Below are 13,616 nucleotides of genomic sequence, written 5' to 3'. Positions count from 1 at the left end.
ATATCCATGTTCTGAATACCTGAGATGTTTCTACTGATATTTCTATTTAAATATATGGTTTCATGAAGGCAGAGTAAGACAGGACCCTAAATTAAGTCTGTGGAAAGATTTGTCTTCTTGTAATACCAATCACCCACTTAGAGTCTCGGATCAATTAAAACAAATTCTTGGAACTGGAACACACACATCATATTAATCATTTGTGCTTCCTCTCTTTTAGCTCTCCAATAATTATACTACTTCTCTATGTGTCAATTGTTATGTTAGAGGATGTAAGGATTTGAAGATGTAGTACAGAGATTAACAATAGTATGTACCATTTTATATTGAGATAAAAATCATCAAAGAGGATTCCAAGAGATGGTTCAGTGAGAGAGGATGCCAAGGCTGGTGATGTGAATCCAATCCCTGGAACTATGTGGTAGGTGGAGAGGATGCATGCCTGCAAATTATCCTCTGCTGCACATGTGAACACAACCAACATAGATAAGTAGGTAGATAGATAGGTAGATAGATAGATGATAGATAGATAGATAAATAGATAGATAGATAGACACAAACACACGCATAGATAGATGATAGATAGATAGATAGATAGATAGATAGATAGATAGATAGATAGACAGATAGTTACACAGTCACACACAAAATTAAAAAATAACTACACACGCAAACACATACAGCATAAATAAAGGAAGAAAGAAATGAATAAATAACTATACACCCGAACACACACAAAATAAATAAATAAACACACAAACACACATAGTAAATAAATAACCACACACACAAATGCACACAAAATAAACAAGCAACTACACATATGGACATACATGAAATAAATATATAAACAAACAAATAAATATAATTTAAAAGCAACAAAAGAAGAAGTTAGTGGCAGCAGAGAGACATAGCCCAGCACAGATACCAGCAGCTTGAAGAATCTCCATCCCCCTTAGGGATCTTCACTCAGAAAAAGATAAGAGCGTTTGTTGTTTAGACAGGGTGACATATAGGGGATGGATAATAAACAACCCCAAGAAATGGGTGTGAGCTTCGAGAGAGTCATGCTTAGGTGTCTTTACGATGGCTGTAATTTATTGTGGTGTTTCATTCTTCCAAATGAAATTCTCTACTAGGTATCTAGTTACCTTTGTTTGTTTACTTACATAGTTAGTTAGTTGTGTGTATGTTTGAGTACAGCCCTGCCACGTGTGGAGGTCAGAGGACACTTGCAGAACACAGATCCCTCCTTCCACACTATATATGGGACTTGGGGATGAAACTCAGGTCTCTGGGGTTAGCAGCAAGAGCCATTATCTCCTGACCCATCTCACCACTCTGATCCTGTGGCTTTCAAAGTTACATTCCTCCAAGGATGTAAATTACAAGGCTTAAAGATTAAGCCAAGTTTAAAGTTTAAAGACTAAGTGAAAATAATAAGAGCTGTCTTAACTATGTTTCTTCCCTCAGTTCCTTTCTGTAAATGAAACTGTAAAGTGGTTTTCGTGAAGAGTACTGTTTACGTTTAGTGATGTAACCCTAACCTTGAGCACATAGCACTAATACAATAAAACTTGAAGCCACAAACATTCTCCCCTGAAGTAGGAATAGCTCCAGTGTTTTTAACAGCCTCCTTTGAGATACCCTTAGGCAAACACACATTATCTCTGTAGGCTGGCCTTAGTTAGGGTTCCCATTGCTGTGATGAAACACCATGACCCAAAGCAACTTAGGGTGGAAAGAATTTGTTTCATCTTATAGTTTATAAATCCATTGTCAAGGGAAGTCAGGGCAGGAACCTGGAGGCAGAAGCTGATGCAGAGGCCATGGAGGAGTGCTGCTTAATGGCTTGCTCAATCTGCTTGCTTATAGCATGCAGGACCACCAGCCTGGGGTGGCACCACACACAGTGAGCTGGACCTGCCCACACCAATCATTAATCAAGACAAATGCCCCACAGATTGCTGTGAGGCCAGTCTGGTGGGAAGACTTCCCGACTGAGGTTCCTTCTTCCTAAGTGACTCTGGGTCATGGTACAAGAGGTACACGCACCCTGATCCCAGGGTGAGGGGCTTCACTGTCATCTCCTAAGATAAGCTCGCCCTCACTGTCCAGAGGCTCAAGGCAATGCAGATTCGGTGATTTAAAAGCTCGGAGAAAAATCTATCCCATGCAGGCCACAGCCAGACAAGACAAACAAGGGGGAAGAGGTAGCCTGTCTCCTCTAGCAGATAATTTCTATGGTGGTGATGTGAATCAAACAGAAGAATTCAAGAATAGAATAGTATTCCCTTTCATAGACCCTGTTTACTATCGAAAATTCGTGTAAACTGCATGTACTTCTTGTACCAAGAAAACGCACTCCGCTTTCATTAAGCAGAATGAGCACTCTAGTTCTTTAGAGGAAAGGAATTGTTGCCACATAAAACCCATCGCCTAGCAACCAAACAGGGACTCACTCATCACACCTAGTTTCCAGCCAGAGTCCCACTGCCCCACCCTCTTACAGGCCCATTCCTGTTAACTTAAAGTACTAAGGAAGCTCTTTTAATTGGATCTGTGGCTGCTGTTAGGTTTTAGTTTAAAGCGCCAACCAGCACAATATCCTGCGAGTTTCTCAGCACGCAGTCACACAGGGCCTCTGGAAAAGCCAAGGCATAACCAGGAAGGAGGACCTTTGGGCTGGATTCCTTTCTCTGTCTTTTTCCTGTTCCCAAAGCCTGTTGGGTGGTTTCACACTTTGCTCTTCAGCCTTGGGGCAAGGGGAAGAGTCCTTCCTCTGGCTTCCTTGCTTGGTGTGAGAGTGGAATCCCACCATAAACTGGGATCCTATTCAGAGGCAAAGCCCAAGTCCCTTTGGGTATGGCATACACATCATCACCTGGTGCTAAGTCAAAATGAGTAGGCTGCCTCTCCCTTTACAATGTTATAGGTAACAGCCATTAGATACGATGTTTGCTAGCAAGTTGCTAACCAACATTCTATAGAACAGAGTGTATCCAGCGATGTGAGTCACAGATAACTTGCTTCACCCCGTGAACCTCACACTGGGTGTGCTATTTGCTGTAGGTTGACTCAGGCCTTAACCCTTCCAAGCCTGGGAAATTCCACTCATCTTCTCTTTCCACGAAGTCTCACACCCGGCTGAGTGGCCCCGCAGATATCCGTAGGAGGCAGAAACTCCCAGCCAGGCAGTGCACAGCTTCCTACCTCAGAGGGCTTCAGCTTTTAACAGGGGCCGTGATGGAGAGAAAATGCACGTTAGTGGTTCAGCCATCAGTCCCAGCAACTGAACATTAAAGAAAGCATGACTTCCAATCTAGCCGTGTAGGCAGTTTTAGATTCAAGAAGAGTTCAGTATTCCCTGAGATTAAATGACCTTCCCCACCCATTTATGATCTCTTTGCTGTGCTTTTCCTCGTGATAGGCAAGAACTCTACCACTAGTATACCTTCAGCTTTAATTGATGTTCTTATCACCATGGCGTCATCATTGTCACGTGTGTGCATGCACACCCGTGTGTGCACGTGAGTGCAGGATGTGAGTGTGCAAGTGAGCATGCCTGTGTATAAACGTGCAGAGACCATAGGTAGGCATCAGATGTATTCCTTTGTTGCTCTACGCCTTATTACCTCAAGACGAGAACTCTCACTGAACTAGAAGCCAGCCGCTTTGGTTAGGTCTTCCGACCAGCAAGTGTCTGGGTTAATAGACACGGATAGCTATGCTCAGCCTTTTTATGTAGGTGGTAGGATTCAAACTCAGGCCTCATGATTGCAACACAAGATGCTCTTATCCACTGAGCCATCTCCCCAGCTGCTATTAATGTTTTGGTTTTGATGTTGCCAGTTGTTTGTTGAGCCTGTTGAGTCAGGCTGACCTAGATGAAACTCACAGAGCCCTGCCTGCCTGTGCCTCCTGAGCACTGGAATTAAACGCATGAGCCACCATGCCTGGCCACCATGCCTGGTCCAGTTTTTAAAACAGATGCTGGTGTGCAATTTTCTTGTCAGCTCCTAAGGTCTCAAGGCCTGACTGTCAGTTGAGGCTGTGAGGCCTGTACATTCCAGTCTGCATATATTCCATCAGAGGGTGAATGAAGGCTCTCCTGTGTAAACAGACGCAGCCTCAATATGAACGCTCCCAGCCCTAGTCACTGAAGACAGATTCCCCAGCTTCTTTGTGATGTAACACCTTGGGATTTTCTTGCAATCTTAGGTTCCCTGTGAAATATCAGATTGTCTGTCTGTCTGTCTGTCTGCCCGTTTCCTTGTTTGTTTACCACAGTGTTTCTCTATGGAGTCCTGGCTGTTCTGGAGTTTGCTATGTAGTCCAGGCTGGCCAAAAATTCACAAAGATCTGCTTCGGCCTTCCGTGTGCTGGGACTACTGGCGTGTGCTCCCACACTCAGATGCTTTTTTGTTGAAGAATACAACTCAACCCATAAAGGTTTGGAAAATCTTTCTATTTTGGTTGAGCCTTTTCCAGAAAATGAACAAAGCTCTGAGCATAGTCAGAGGGGATTCTCTGGTCACACTCCATTTTCCAGAGTGTAGCATACAGGGAGCTAACTTTTGCTACTAACTAGATCCCTCTGGTACCCACTGCTGTCACCAGTGTGCATAGCTGCTCCCTACCCCTCTTATGAAACAAACTGTGTCCCACCAAACCCCACTAGGCCTATGCTAAAAGTCCTACTACCAATTTACCTCCAAATGCGACCTGTTAAGAGATGGGGTCTTTCTAGAACTCATGGAGTTTAAAGCGAGGTCATAAGAGTGATTCTAATCCAATACGGCTGCTGTCACAGAAGGATGACTTTGGACCTGGAGTCACAGAGGGACGAGAACGTGAGGAAACAGGGAGAAGACATCCATCTCCAAGGTAAGAAGAGGGACTTGGGAAAGACCGTTCCCTCAGGAAGAGACACTGCTATCCATCTTGGACTCCAGAGTGGTGGAACAAATCTCTGATACTTCAGCTAGCTAGCCTGTGGTACTCGGTCACAGGAAACGCCAGCAAATGAGCACCCCACACATCCTGTGTTTGTTTGAATTCATTTATTCAGCAGCTATGGTATGCCGTGGTATATCTGAGCATACAGAGAGAAATAAAATGTTTGCCCTGCCCTTAGGATGAGATGGGGTGGAGGAATATTGATCCTGGACTCTAGGCAAGAGTTAGAGTAGCCAAAAAAAACGGTACAGTATCAGTGAACTTGGGCAGGGTCAATACACGAGTGTCATTGTAGAAACAAACTTTTCTTGGTTTAAATTTTTATTTGGAGAGAGGGGAGGCACCGGTTTCACAGTGCATAGTAGGTGTCAGAGGACAGCTTGTGGGAAATTGGGTGTCTCATTCTACCATGTGGGTCTGGGAGGCTGGGCTCGGATCATTAGGCAGTAGACCTCTTTACCCACTGAACCAGCTCATTGCCCCCAGCTCCAAAACGTTCACAGAATTCTTTTATTGTTGTTGTTGTTGTTGTTGTTGGGTTTTTGAGACAGGGATTCTCTGTGTAGTCCTGGCTGTCCTAGACCTCTCCCTCTCTCTGTAGACCAGGGTGTCCTCAAACACAGGGATCCACCTGTCTCTGCCTGCAAAGCTCTGGAATTAAAGGTTTGCACCATCATCCTTTGCTGGAGTTGTTTACTATTATGAAAGTCTCTCTGTGCAAATTAAATTTCTTCACTCACTGTCTGGATGTTTCCTGAATATTCTATTCACTACAAAAATCTCTTATACTTGTCTTTAAGAAACTCAGGCCTTTCTTTTAGGTAACTAGACCCTACTTGACTGGTGACAAACTTCCCTGTTACAGGCTAAACGAAGGATCTTCAAAGCCTTAGTTTTTACGTTTTAATTCACTGACTACTGAATGGCACTGTTCTAGCTTTTGTTTCTATTGCTGTGATAAACCCTTCTAGCCTTTGAAAGCAAGAGAGGAAAAGGTTTATTTGGCTTACTCTTCTGGACACAGTTAGTCCATCACGGATGGGAGCCAGGACAGGAATTTGAGAATGAACCTGAAGGCAGAAACCATGAAAGAATGTTGCTTGCTGGCTAGGACCTCCTATGGCAACCAACAGTGAAGGACAGCCCCACCCCCATCCCCTCACCCCATATCTATCCACAGGCCAACCTGATGCAGAAAATTCTTCAGTTGAGCTTCCCTGTTTAGGTGCTTCTAAATTCTAGCAAGTTGGTATTTAAAGCCAGCTTCAATCATCACAGGCTTTGAAGGGACTGCAAAAGTGCACCTTTCTACAAGGTCTTTAATTGACACCCCAAATGTTTAGCTTGCTGTGCTCAGATAAGGAGAATTATGAGTCCAGAGGCCCTGGCCTAGAAGCATTCCCATTCTACCATAGCACACACATAAGTGTAAACAAAGACTACAGGCAGCGAGAGAAGTAGGTAGGAGCAGAGGAATGGGCAAAATGCTTATCATCTGCACACAACCAATGAAAATTGATGACTTACACAGTTACCCCAACTCCCCACCTCTCAGAAAAGCCTACAACAGGAGAAGGAAGTAGAACGAGACTTAATCTACCAGTTGTCCAGTAGCAGAACAATAAATTTGATATTGGGTCTTTCTGACCTTTGAAGAAGATATGAACTGGCAGCTCGGGAACAAATAGCGTCCCCATCTTGTCATGCCCGAGTACTCGATTCTCTTCTGCTCACCAGCGTCTCCGCCGGGGTATAATTCTTCTTGCACTGGACAGATGGTCTTTTACATTCATTTCGGCATTGAGAGATGAGCTGGAGTTCCCTAAGTTCTGCCTTGATTGAATCTGCCCTGGTTTCTAACTTTCTTAAAACTACAAAAACAAACCATAAAAGTAGGGGTTTTGTTGTAGTTATTGTTTTTGTTTGTTTTTTAAACAATGTTTAAACTTTGTAGGGGTTAAGGCATGTTTAGAGTTTGTAGCCAGTCAGAAAACTATGACAAAAAGCTAAACTTTTTGCTTGGCTTTGGTGTCCATATAAAGCAGTTATTTAGAAAAATCTAGAAAGCAAGGCATGGTGGCAGAGACCTGTAATCCTGATACATGGGAGGCAGAGGTGGGAGCATCGAGAGCCACCCTTGGCAGATTAGAGGCCAACCTGAGACACATCAGGCCCGCTTAATGTTCAACTGAGCTTTCCACCATATGGCATTCCTTGGCATCAACAGGCTGACAGCTTACTAGTTAGGAGGCCGTTTTTTTGGAAAAACAAAACAACAGCAGAAGTGAGTCTCTCTGGAATAGCTAAGGAAAGCCACTCGTCTGTGGAGGAGGGATCCCATTGACCTTCTCATTGGCCAAAACTGGATCACTTGTCCAAAATTAGAGCTGATCTTGTCTTCAGCCCACAGAGTCCTTGGAGAGAGACTGGTGGGTAGACAGTCCAAAGCAAACACTATTTCAGAAGAAGGAAAGAATGTTGGTCAGTGAAAAGCAAGAACATCCATGCATAGCAATGAGGACTCAGGACCTCTGTGGTTTGCCATTTTCTCCTCCTCTTCCCCATCCATTGTAAATTCCTTGAAAGAAGAGGATGGTCTCCTCTCTCAGTTCTCTGTGTTGAGCAATACCTTCCAAGCACTTAGCTGGCTCTGTTTGACAGGCTCTGGAATGAATGCTGGTTAATACCAGCAGGAACAATTACTCACAGCAGTGGAGAGATGTGTTCTATTTAGAGGCCACTCACTTTCAATTGAAACCACTTCTAAGGCCCTTGGTTCTCTTCAAGGAAGAATGAGTGCCTTAAGTGTGGTCTTAGCGTAATCTCATATCTGTAAGTTATAAGGCTTGTCCATCTAAACTTGTCTGTAGTTAGCACCCACCAAAGCACAGGGCAATTAAATATGCCTGTTTCGGCATTTCACAGCAAAAAACAAAGAAAATAACAATTAACATTAGGGAATGATTTATTTATGTAAAAAAGTATACAACACAAAATGTATCATCTTAATTATTTCTCTGTGTGTGTGCACATGCACACATCAGCACATGTGAATGCATGCATGTTGTGATGGTTTGCATATGCTTGGCCCAGGGAGTGGCACTGTTGGGAGGTGTGGCCTTGTTGGAGTAGGTGTGTCCCTGTGGGTGTGGGCTTTAATACCCATGTCCTAGCAGCCTGGGAGTCAGTACTCTGCTAGTAGCCTTCAAATAAAAATGCAAAACTCTCAGCTTCATGCACCATGCCTGCCTGGATGCTGCCATGCTCCCACCTTGATGATAATGGACTGAACCTCTGAACCTGTAAGCCAGCCCCAATTAAATGTTGTCCTTATAACACTTGCCTTGGTCATGGTGTCTGTTCACAGCAGTAAAACCCTAACTACAGAGGTCAGCCTTGAGTGCTGTTCCTTGGGCACTGTCTTCCATTTTTTTTAAATACAGGATCTCATTTCTTACCAAATGGTCTAGGCTAATGTCCAATAATCCCCAAGGATCCTCCTGTCTTTTTCTCCCCAGGGTTGGGTTGCAAGTGTGTACAACCAACCACACATAGCTTTGGGTCTGAGGAATCAACTCAAGTCCCTGTGTGTAAAGCAAACACTTTACCCATCTTCCAGGTACCATGGTCTGACTTTTAAATGTGGATCCTGGAATCAAATTCAGTTCCTCCAGAACAAGCTAAGAACTTTCCCAGAGGAGCTATCGCCCCAGCATCCTAGTGTGTCAGCCTAATTATTTTAAGTGCACATAACAGCAAGAATCAGCATTCACATACTGTGTTGCCCAGATTTGTAGGACTTTTCATCCTACAAGATTGATTCACCATTAATCAATCCCTTTCTCCTGCACACCCCTAGCCCCTGTAGACAACCAATCATCAGAGAGTTTCACTATGTCAGATACTGAAGTGGACTGGGAAGTAACAGAATTCATTCCCTTTTTATGTCTGAAGTGTAGAGAAAATATCTGGTGTCTGGATGGATGTGGCACCTGTCAGTAACAAATTAGATGGTATATGGCTTAGGCAAGAAATAGGAGGTGGGATATCCAGGAGGCAGAGAGGATTCTGGAGTAGTGCCAGGTGTGGAAGATTCTCTCAGGGAAGATGTGATGAGCTGGACACATGGTACCTGAACACAGGTAACCATCCACGTGGCAAAATGCAGGTCAGTCAGAATAAATGGTTATTTTAAATTATGATCTAGTCAGAGAAGAGTCTAGCTATATGGTCAAGGTATTTGTAAATATATTTTGAGTCTGAGTCTTATTTATGGGAACCTGGGGCTGAGATGAAGAATAATATTCTCTCTCTCTCTCTTTCTTACCCCCCCCATTTATTTAATCCATTTAGATATTAAAGGACATTTTGATCATCTCAAACTCTAGTTATTATCGTATTTCAGCTATTTTTCTATTGCTATGATAAAACTCCATGACCAAGGCAGCTTATAGGAGTTTATTTGAGCTTATGGTTCCAAAGGGTTAAGAGTCCATCATAGCAGGGAAGCATAGTAGCAACCAGCAGGTGTGGTGGCTGGACCTGAAACAAAGGGCTCATATCTTGAAATGTAAGCAGGAAGCAGAGAGCAAACTAGGAGTAGTTGAGACCTTTTACTCTCAAATCCCAGCCCCATTGACATACTATCTCCAACAATACCACTCTTCCCAAATCTTTGTCTTAGTTGGTGTTCTATTGCAATGAAGAGACACCATGACCATAGCAACTCTTATAAGCGAAAGCATTTATCTGGGGCTTGCTTACAGTTTCAGAGATATAGTCCATTATCATCATGGTGGGGAACATGATAGCATGCAGGCAGACAGGTGCTGGAGAACTAGCTGAGAGTTTTACATTCAGATTCACAGAGAGCAGGCAGAGAAAGAGAGACACTGGGACTGGCTTAAGCATTTGAAACCTCAACACACATCTCCAGTGACACACTTTCTCCATCAAGGCCACACCTACTCCAACTAGGCCACACCTCCTAATCCTTCTCAAGTAGTGCCATTCCCTCATGACCAAGTATTCAAAGATGCAAACCTATGGTGGCCATTATTATTCAACTACCACAGCTTTTCTAGACAGCAACACCAACTAGATACCAAGTATTCAAATGCTCAAGACCTCATTTAGACCAAGATACTTGGGGATTATATAAAATATTTTATGGCAATTTAAAAAAAATGTTTATGGGGAGATACATATTGTGGAGGTCAGAGAACAACTTGTAGGGACTGGTTTTGTTCTTTTACCACATGAGTTCCGGGATCAAACTCAATTTATTAGGCTTGGTGGCAAATAGCTTTACCCACTGGACCATCCTTCCAGTGTATATCTATATAAAACTGATAGCTACTTAACTTCAACCATATACAAAGGCTCTGTCCCTGTATATCTCTCCTCCCCACTACTGTTCATATCACAAATTATATATTCTCTTATTTTGTACTTATTAACTTACCTTTATAGAGCTATATTCTAATGTTTAAACTTCATTTTTTTGACTACCACAAAAGTTTATTTAGTAAAAAACTTCATATGAAAATGTACATGACTCAGTTCTACGCCAAGTTAAACAGGCTCTTGGGGGAGAGATGTGGCCTCCCCTGCTGAACAGCTATTGTTTAGACTCTTTCAGAGGCTTCTGGCATGATGGTGCTGTTTCTTTGCACCCATGGTCATTCTGCTGCCCACAGTTACCATCTCCTCACACTCACAAGTCACGAGATTCACAAACAGATCAAAGCCCCCACCCCATCCCCTATCCCATCCCTCATTCACATCTGCCACCATTTAACTTCAATGCTAAGTTCTTGTCAGGAGGGCGAACCTTGCTCATGGCAACTCCCCAGAGGGCTCAGCATGGCAGTGGCAAGGGGTGTTTTAACTTTTAAATTCTATACCAGAGGCAAGAGTGGTTTGTATGTCACTGTTGCAGTCTTGCAGTGTGTGGTTTGGTATCAAAGTATAATATTTATCCTTACCAGAGAACTTCATAATTCACATGATTTCCCATTGTTCTGCAAGTTTTTCTTTTACAAGAAAAGAATTGACATTTTCGCTGGGTGGTGGTGGTGCACACCTTTAATCCCAGTGCTTGGGAGGCAGAGGCAGGTGGATTCCTGAGTTCGAGGCCAGCCTGGTATACAACGTGAGTTCCAGGACAGCCAGGGCTACACAGAGAAACCCTGTCTCGAAAAACCAAAAGAGAGAGAGAGAGAGAGAGAGAGAGAGAGANAAAGAAAGAAAGAAAGAAAGAAAGAAAGAAAGAAAGAAAGAAAGGATTAATTGGCATTTTCTGTCAACCTTTGCAGTACTCACAGTCCCAGTATTGGGTAACAGAATGGAGGGTGGGCTGGGGTGGGGGGGGGGGGAGGGGGATGGAGGTATTTTAATTGATGCTGTTATCACTGTCACAAGGGTCTAACCTTTTCTTTCAATGTGCATCATGGAGGCTCTTGCTAGATTTTTCCAGAACTTGAAGCCTCACAAACTTAGTCCCTGAACTCAGCAGGGACAAACACCAGCCTTTGCATATTCAAAAGGCGGAATTGCTCAGAACCTCAAATGAGCTGTTGGCTCTCTGTGGCCACAGGCATCTGAGTCCTGTCCAAATTTGCAGTACTCACAGTCCCAGTATTTGGTAACAGGATGGAGGGTGGGCTGGGGTGGAGGTTTGGTGTGGGGGGTGGAGGTATTTTAATTGATGCTGTTATCACTGTCACAAGGGTCTAACTTTTTCTTTCAATGTAGAAAGTGAGCTTGGCTGGAGCAACCCTGGCATAGGTCTCGGCACCAGCTCATTCACTCCAGAAACCACTCGGAAGACTTAGACAGGAGGCTTGCTTGCTTGAGTTCTTGAGTTGGAGGTTGGCGTAGATAAAACAGTAAAATTCAATCTCAAAAACAAATAAGTTAAATAAACAGAAAGAGAAGAGAAGGAAGAAGGAAAGGAGAAAACAGAAAGAAAGAAGGGAAAGGAAGCCAAGGATGTATTGTGGCCCAGTTGGTAGAGTGGAGCTCAAATGGAAAACCCAACTTTCTCAAAGCTGAAAGCAACTGTGTTATGCAGACAATACAAAAATTTGTGAGTGATTTTCACTTTAGTTTGTTTCAGACTTCGGTGTTATGAACAATATAAGGTTTGATGATTTAAAAAAATGTATTGAAACAGTTTTTATAAGAAGTATCCAGGTCCACTTGAAATACCTCCATGGAGCTGGGGAAATAACTCCCGGGTCCATTGCTCGCCTAAGATGGAAGAGGCCCTATGTTCAATCCTTGACACCAAAGTTTGAATACGGCACTGAGACATTATGAACTTTACAAGTGTGGGAACCTACTAAAAGTTATACTCAACCCTGGATGCCATCCAAAGCACAACTGAAGACTAAGGTATTTCTTAATCTACAAACGAAATGCTCCCTCCCCAGCGCCTCTGCGCTTATCATCCCATCGATGAAATTATGGGATGACTTTTGCCCAAATTATTCAAGCTTCTGACCTTAGAATCCGACATTTTTACAATGCTCTGTTATGACTGTATAGATTCTGTAGTTCACTAGACCAGATAACAGTGTGCCCTGTAATGAGGCTCTGCCTTATCTTGAAAAATGCAAACACAACAAATAGGCATGGAGTTAGAACATGGACATTTTATCTTTTGTTTTTATTGAGGTCTCCATGTATAGACCACCCTGTTCTCTACTCCCGTGCTCAAGAGATCCTCCTGCTTCAGACACTAAACAGCTGGCGCTCTAGGAGGCTGGAAGCTGACGGCCGCCATCAGCATGTGAGGGACCTGCTGGCGCTGGCTTTCCTCCCAAGCTGCTTGCCTAAACTTTGTCCCTTTCTCCTTATCCGGCTGCATCTCTCTCACAACAGAAGGGGACTTGGAGTGCACTCTTTATTGCCCTCAGGAATGTCAGCTCTTTACTCTCTGACCTCATCATACTTTGGACCTCTCTCAGGTTGTTTATGTACATCTGATTCCCAGCCCTTGCACCGGATGGAAAATTTAAATTCAGTAATAAACTTCCCACATCTCCAGATGTATTTATTTTGCTGTATAGTAGTATTTGGGAAATCTGTGGTTCCCAGGACCATATTCTTGCCTCTGGTGTGTGTACATTTTTATTACATTTACTTATGGAGGAACACAATCACCCCAAGCGTGTGGAGGTCCAAGGACAACTTCGGGTTCTTAGTTCTCTTCTTCTACCCTGTAAACCCCAGGAGACCCTCAGGTGACCCGGCTTGTAGCAAGCACCCTCACTGCTGAGCCATCTTTCCAGCCCCCCGTATAAGACCATTGCTACCACAGGAAAGTGTCTTCGCCAAGGTGTAAGAAGAATCTATGTAGGGTCAGAGTCTGTGCTTAGGGAAGGAAAAGCCTTCAAGGAAAGTGAGGATCCTGGGTATTAAGGAAGCTCGCCCAGCTAAGGGTGGCCCGTAGCAGATGGACACTGAGGTAAGGGTGGTCTGTAGCAGATAGACATTGAGCTAAGGGTGGCCAGTGGCAGATGGACAGACATTGAGCTAAGGGTGGCCAGTAGCAGGTGGACAGACATTGAGCTAAGGGTGGCCAGTGGCAGATGGACAGACATTGAGCTAAGGGTGGCCAGTGGCAGATGGACAGACATTGAGCTAAGGGT

Source organism: Mus caroli, chromosome 17, assembly GCF_900094665.2.
Source record: "Mus caroli chromosome 17, CAROLI_EIJ_v1.1, whole genome shotgun sequence".
Lineage (NCBI taxonomy): Eukaryota > Metazoa > Chordata > Mammalia > Rodentia > Muridae > Mus > Mus caroli.
The sequence above is the reverse complement of the archived record's forward strand: the minus strand, read 5'-3'. Positions refer to the sequence as shown.